The following is a 7,722-nucleotide window of genomic DNA, read 5'->3' on the forward strand; positions in this document are numbered from 1 at the left end:
CAGAGCACAGCTTGAGGCCCTGTCTGACTGTGAAGTCTTGCCTGTGGTCTTACCTGAACACAGCAACACCATCCAATTGAAGAGCATGCCAGAGGCCCCATTTGACCAGGAGTAATTACGGAGTCCAGCCTGCAGCCCGCTCCAATTGCAGAGTCCAACCTGTGGCATTGCCCAGGCAGGAAACACAGCTAGCAATCTTGCCCAACTGGAGATGATTGCAGAGCCTAACGAGATGGCTCACAGTCAGCTCCACCTGACCAGGGAGCCCACTCAGCAGCCCTGTTTGAATGCAGAGCCCAAATCGCAGGATGACCCAACTGCGAAACCCAGTCAGCATGACTTCTGTCTTCCTAGAACCTCAGAGCATAGGTAGTGGCCTTGCCCAACTAAAGACCACGACAGCAAGCCCCACCTGGCCTTGGATGCTGCCAGCTGACCCACCCAGTACCTGAAGCAGAGCTGACTGGTGGAGGATTTTTCCCCGCCAATGCAAACCTGTAAAGTATGGAAGAGGAGACTGCTTACCCCAGTGGGCAAATATCAGTGCAAGGATATGAGGATCCCGAAGAATCATGTAAACACAATACCACCAAAAAATCTAATAAAACATCAATAACTAATACCTAAAAAAAGATTATCTATGAATTGTCTGACAAAGAATTCAGAATAATCCTTTTAAAGAAGTTCAGTGAATTATAAGACCACACAGACAACCAAATAAAATGAAGTTAACAAATCATGAACAAAACAAGAATTTTAACAAAGTGATGGAAATGACCAAAAAAGCCCCACAAAAAACAAAAACAAAAACAAAAAAAAGTATGGAAATCTTTCCTTCCTTTCCCTTCCCTTCCCTTCCCTTCCCTTCCCTTCCCTTCCCTTCCCTTCCCTTCCCTTCTCTTCACCTTCCATTTTTCTTCTTCTGTTTGGTAAAAGAGAAAAAAAAAAACCCACAATGAATCTGACTGGTTTTATTTTAACTTCATCATCACAATCCCACACGAGATATTCAACAAATATCTATGACTGGAATAATCACTCAGAAAAGTAGTTCTAAATACACTAGAAAAGTAGGAAGAAGATTATGTATGAACTTGAATTAATTAATTAGGTAAAAACGTGTTGATCCCACTACATTCTAAACACTATGAGGTATCACATTAATGAGAAACAAAATCAGTATAGATCTAATGCTCATGAAGCTAAGAGTCCGGTTCATGTGTAGTCTTGAATAGTCCATATTACGAAAGTTAGCTTTATTTGATGAACAATAATGATCAGTTGGGGATACAGTACTGATCAGTACCGATACAATAATGGCATGTAATTACTATATAGGAATCTCAACAAGGGAAGGAGCCTTAATTCCTTTATTCATCTTTTTATTCCTGTGACTATCCTTGTGCTATACATATGATTGATAATAATATGTATTCATTGCATTATTGAGGTTTAGATAGGGTTAATCAGCTGCCCAAACTTGTGCACATATCAAACAGCTGAGTTGAATTCAGGATAATATAAAAAGCAACAGTACAGCTTTGTTAAGAAATTCTGGAAGGTTCAATATACCATTTCAGGATGTTGAAAGTGGTATAATGTTTAATAGGATGGTCTGTGGGGTCAAGCAGATAAATGCAGATTTGAATTTTAAGTCAGTTTCAAATCTTGTTCCCCACTTCTCAACTACTAGCACCCAATAGCTGTAAGAAGGGTAAGAAGATGGTTCTCATGAGATCCAGCTCCTCAGCTAATGGGACCCAGTATCCCAAACTACAAGTGCTCCTAGCTGGCTTGGAGAAGGGGTGGGGCAGTGTGAAGAATTGACTGTAGATCAGAAAACACTCTAGATTTTTTCATCGGAGCCAAGGAAATAGTTCAAGTTCTGGTTTCTGGATGCAGCAGTTGACTCCTTGGGAAGGATCCAATCTGTCACATCCTTGGTGAGTTCCAGGGTTAAGGGATGAAAGCAATGTAGCAGCTGGGTTGGTAAGGCACTCAGAGCAGGAGACCTTCTCATTCTTATTTTGGCTCCCATGATAAAAAAAGGAAAAGGCTGTGAGTGTTGGTATCAGACGCATGAACATTCAGAAATTCTAGGTTCCTCCTGAAAGAAAATGCACTTCTATAGTCTCAGCATTCCCATATATTTGAATACAAGAGGTCCCATGTTTTCTACGGCTGGGAACTTCAGCAAGTACATGCCTGAAATCCATATGGCCTGCCCGGAAAAGCTGTCTAGGGATTCCAGAGGAATGAAGGATGGTTCCGGGACAGGGACAGTGTTTGGTGTTTAATAAAACACTGGGCACCAAGGACCACAAGGCTTGGAGAGAGCTGCTGAGGAAATTTGGTTATTGCCTTTCCCCAAGGCGTTCTAGCAGAGTAGTGTTAACAAGAGAGAAAGTCTCCTTTGATTATTATACAAGACTCATAGTCAACAGAAACAGATTTCTCTGTGATTTTTCTCTTAGTGGTTATAGTTTTTATCTCTTCCTCTTGAAAGTCAACCATCCATGTGGAAGGCAGCGCTTAGGTAAAATCTCTTCACTTTCCTAAATTGTTTTTCATTATGAGTTTTAAGGCCCTCTTTATTCTGATTATCTTCTTCTATAAGGTACAGTTTCAAAAATGTTCCTTAAATTAAAGCGCACTGAACTGAACACAATACTCTAAGGGTGCTTGAATCTGAAAAAGCAGAATAGAAGAGTCACCACTTTCTCTCTAATCATGGTTACATCTTTTAGTAGATCGTAAGTTTCTTAGTAGTTCTTATTAACTGAATATATAAAAACTTCAACTCATTCATGTCTGTACTTCCACCTGACATTATATCCAGGCATCTGACTCCTTTTTTCTTCACCTATTTCTTTTTACCCCCTCCTTTGTTATGCTATATTACGTACACCCTCCTTAGTGAAATCCAGGTAACAGAAGGATGAGCTTAATTAGAATAGTTTTCTGCAATGCAAGGAAAGAATGAAAACAGGGATGTGGATGGATCAGAGACTTGCATTTGTGAAGTATGATCAAGGATAGGCGCCACTTAAGGGACAGGGAAAAAACCAAAGAGCTAAGGAAGGATCTTTCAGGGATGGCAGGATAAGACTAAAAACAGTCAACCAGGAGAATGAGTAAACGGTGAGAAATAAGAATAGCTATGGTTTGAACTATACCTTATGTGATGATAGTTTCCAATTCCCTACCTATTAACTCCATACTTTCAAGTGAATTCCAACTCTTTTCTCCAACAGTTCATAATTATGTTTATTTTGATATCTTACAGATGCTATAAACTCAACATGTCAAAATTGGATCCATCATCTCTGCCTTTACAGTATATACCAAGTCTTTTCAAAGCCTGTTGTCTGTCTTGTGAAATTCATTTAGTTGTTTAATCCAGAAGAGACAATAGAAGTTTAGAAGTTCTACCCTTTCTTCCTCTATACAACTACTTAGTCTAATCTCTATCTATGGCAATATATTTATATCTCTAAAAGGTGACCCTTTCTATACCCTCAGAGCCATTCCATAGCCATCTGTTTACACACTGATCAATTTTCACCTGGAGTATTGAAGCTAACAGTTGCTTGTCTCCTTTTAGATATCTCTTTCCTATTCTGGTTCTTGAAGTTTCAGTGTAGAAAAAAAAAAAAAAGGAAGGAGAGATAGAGATTTGGTGTCTTTGTTCAAAACTGAAATCATGGTCTTTACACCAAACATGGATGTGGGATAGATGTAGAAATGTATTAAGATCTGAAAGCCTTGAGCATTTTTCATGTCCATAGGAAGGATCTAGGAAGGGAGAGCTTGAAAACACAGAAAATTGATTGGATAATTAATAGGTTAAAGTTCCTGAGGAGATCGGAGTGAATAGACTCCAAATCAGAGGTGAAGGGATTGGAAGTAAGAGGAGGAGTAGATCCTTGAGTCAAATACAAAGAGGAAGATAAGGGTATAAGTACCTATGAGTTTATGAGTCTATCGTGGGAAATTGAGGAACTTCTTTATCCATTCATCTATCTGATAGTCTCTGCTCTCTTTGTGGAACAGAGGAAAGGATTTAGCATTTGAAAAAAATTTAGGAAAAAAGAAAAACTGATTACAGTGAGTGAAGAAGTGAACTAACCAGGGGCTGTTATATTGAACGTGCCTATTAAGTGCTCATTTGAGGTTGGTGGCCAAAATGTTAATGAAAACAGCCTGCCTTTGAGCATAACTGTCTATAGGAACATTGAACTGCGCTTGTGCAGGCTTGAGTTACTAAGTGTGTCCAGAATGGTTTGTGCTAAAGGTACAATAAGTCAGAATGATAGATGAATTTGGGGAACTTCTTTATATTTAATCAATGTTTACTTTTCTTTTGTCATTGGATTGGGAGTATCATTCACATCATAAATTTTTCATCTCAGTTTACTTTGGTGTGTGATAAAAAGTGAGGAAAAACTAAGTTTTTACCACTATCTAACAAATTATGTTAGCAATACTTACTGAAAAGACCTGCAGTTAAATATGATTTTATGACATCTTTATGAATTCTGAATTATTCTGTAAACTAATGCACATTTCTGGCCACCTATGGGATCTACAATTAGTCAATTTGCTTAGTATCACATAGAAAAATTTTGTAGATTTGCAGTTGTTTTTTTTTTTTCCTCCTTTTTAAAAAAAGTTTATTGGGGTGACAATTGCTAGTACAGTTACATAGATTTCAGGTGTACAATTCTGTATTACATCATCTATAAATCCCATTGTGTGTTCACCACCCAGAGTGAGTTCTCCTTCCATCACCACATATTGGATCCCCTTTACCCTCATCTACCACCCGCCTCCCCCCTTACCCTCTGGTAACCACTAAACTATTGTCTGTGTCTATGAGTTTTTGTTTCTCATTTGTTTGTCTTGTTCTTTTGTGGTTTTTGGTTCGGATACCACATATCAGTGAAATCATATGGTTCTCCGCTTTTTCTGTCTGACTTATTTTTCTTAGCATTATAATCTCAAGATCCATCCATGTTGTCACAAATAGTCCTATTTCATCTTTTCTTATTGTCAAATAGTATTCCATTGTGTATATATACCACAACTTCTTTATCCATTCATCTATCGAAGGACATTTTGGTTGTTTCCATGTCTTGGTTACCATAAATAAAGCTGCATTGGAGCACATGTGTCTTTACATATAAATGTTTTCAGATTTTTTGGATAGATACCCAGGAGAAGAATTGCTGGGTCATATGGTAATTCTATTCGTAATTTTTTGAGGAACCTCCACACTGCCTTCCATAGCGGCTGCACCAGTCTGCATTCCCACCAACAGTGGATGAGGGTTCCTTTTTCTCCACAGCCTCTCCAACACTTGTTACTATTTGTCTTTTTTTTTTATTTATTAGTTTCAGGTGCACAAGACAAGGTAATACTTTTGCAGTTGTTTTAATGAGGTAATTCTTCTCATTATTTTCCTTCTAAACCTGTGGCTAGTCTATTATTTTTATTTTTCCAAATTAACTTTAGAAATATTTTGCCAAGCTCTCCCCCTATTCATATTTATCTTCACTGAACTTGGCTTTTATTTGGGTTTGCTGTTCTATATTTCATCAGTTTTCTGGGTAAGTGTTAGCAAATATTTCAATAACTTCATTTTTTATTGACCTAATTCGTGTGCCTTACCATACATAAACTCAGGTGAAGAGTCCTCATATTAAGATTTATCTCATGACATCTCCCAGCATGTACTCATCTGCTTCCCTAACTACCAGAGTTGGCAGCACTGGCTGTCCCTGCCCCTCAGTCTCCTCTTCCTCCTGGCCATGGTGGCCAATGGTATTCTTCTGATCACCATCCGGCTGTAGGCCTCTCTGCCCCAGCCCGTGTACTACCTGCTCAGCCTCCTCTCTCTGCTGGACATGGTGCTCTGCCTCACCGTCATCCCCAAGGTCCTGGCCATCTTCTGGTTTGACCTCAGGTCCATCAGCTTCTCTGCCTGCTTCCTCCAGATGTTCATCATGAACAGTTTACTCCCCATGCAGTCCTGCACATTCATGGTCATGGCCTATGACCGCTACGTGGCCATCTGCCACCCACTACGATACTCATCCATCATCACTGACAAATTTGTGGCCAAGGCTAGTGTTTTCCTCATGGCTTGGAATGTTTTGCTTCTCTCACCACTCCCCATTCTCTCTGACTGGTTTCATTGTTGTGGAAAAAGTAATTGAGAACTACATCTGTGCCAACCTTTCGGTGTCCAGGCTCTCCTGTGACAATTTCACCCTAATGGAATCTACCAGTTTGTGGCTGTTTGGACCTTACTAGGCTTGGATTTCATCCTCATCTTCCTCTGCTACACCTTCATTCTTAGAGCTGTGCTTAAGATCAAGGCTGAGGGGGCTGCAGTCAAAGCCCTGAGTACGTGTGGCTCCCATTTCATCTTTATCTTCTTCTTCAGCGCCATTCTATTGGTTGTGGTGTTGACAAATGTGTCCAGGAAGAGGGTCCCCATGGACATCCTGATCTTGCTCAATGTCTTCATCACCTCATCTTGCTTTGAACCCTATTGTATATGGGATTCGGACCAAAGAGTTAAAGCAGGAGTTTCAGAAGTTGCTACAGAGGAAGCTTTAAATAGACAGAAGGGATTCTCTATAGGAACACTTATTACTATTTCCTCTGTTGCTATTCCAGCATTTAGGGTTCCCCAAAGTATAATAATGCTTGGATAAGGAATATTTCCTACCTAATCTCTATTCCTTCCATATCAGGAATTACTGTAGGTCTCTTAATATCTGCCCAAAGTTCATTTACATAGTTCAGGTAACTAACATTCTTAGGTACTTAACTTTGTGTCTAGACATTTATAAATTTAAATCATTTCACCTTTATAATACTTCTGCAGAGCAAGAATTATTATTCTACTTTATACATAAGAAAACAAAAGTTTATGGAGAAACATTGACAAAGGTTCCATCTGGTGAGTGGTGGGCATCAATTCAAGTGTAGGTCTATCTGACTGCAGAGTTTCTGAGACATGACACCCCTTCCTCAGGTACAATTGAAGCTCTAGCTCTGCTCTTCAGGCATGACCTCTGTGTCATTTTCTGAACCTGTTGATGCCAATAAGCATCTTATCTCTAGACTCTCCCATTCAGAGTAAGGAAGAAGTAAGCAGAGGCACAGAATTCACAGAGATCACTATCTTTCTCCAATCATGACTGTTCAAACTTCAATTACAAAGGATAATATTCATGGAGGTACCAATCTATGTCCAGCAGAAGCCATACACATTCAGACTCTTTATATAAAGATGAGGAGACTGAGGACCCTAGTGGAGGTGGAGGTGGGGAATGAGAAGACCAGTAACATGGGAAGTGGTAAAACTGACTGTGATGGTATAGGGGACATTCTGTTTACTCCAAATCATGTTCCATACAGTCTGGAGTTGCACTTAAGAGCCTCAAATGACGGGATGGTAAGTATGGCATATAGTAAAACTTTTGGATATCATAACCTGATGAATAGGAGTGAGAAAACACAATATATTATTATAGTTTGCAGGCAGTGATGTCATTTCATTATTTGCATGGGTATGTCGATGAAAGAATGTCCAAAGCTATAAAAAAAAATTATGAGTTTATTTGAGTCAAAATTTTGAGGACGTGCCCAGAAGCAAGATGTCAAGGGAGTGAGAAAATGCTCTGGAGAATGGTAGTTTTGCGGTTTATT

General features: G+C 39.3%; 1 pseudogene across 1 annotated transcript; it reads left to right on the top strand.

The window, feature by feature from the left end:
- Nucleotides 1-232: 232 nt before the first annotated feature.
- LOC308503399 (olfactory receptor 56A1-like) lies at nt 233-6,624 on the top strand (annotated as a pseudogene). Its single transcript has 3 exons — nt 233-329; nt 5,602-5,609; nt 5,730-6,624. The product of its transcript is annotated as an olfactory receptor 56A1-like (transcript).
- Nucleotides 6,625-7,722: the final 1,098 nt, after the last annotated feature.

Source organism: Rhinolophus hipposideros (genome assembly GCF_964194185.1).
Source record: "Rhinolophus hipposideros genome assembly, chromosome: 10".
In the NCBI taxonomy this organism is placed as follows: Eukaryota; Metazoa; Chordata; class Mammalia; order Chiroptera; family Rhinolophidae; genus Rhinolophus; species Rhinolophus hipposideros.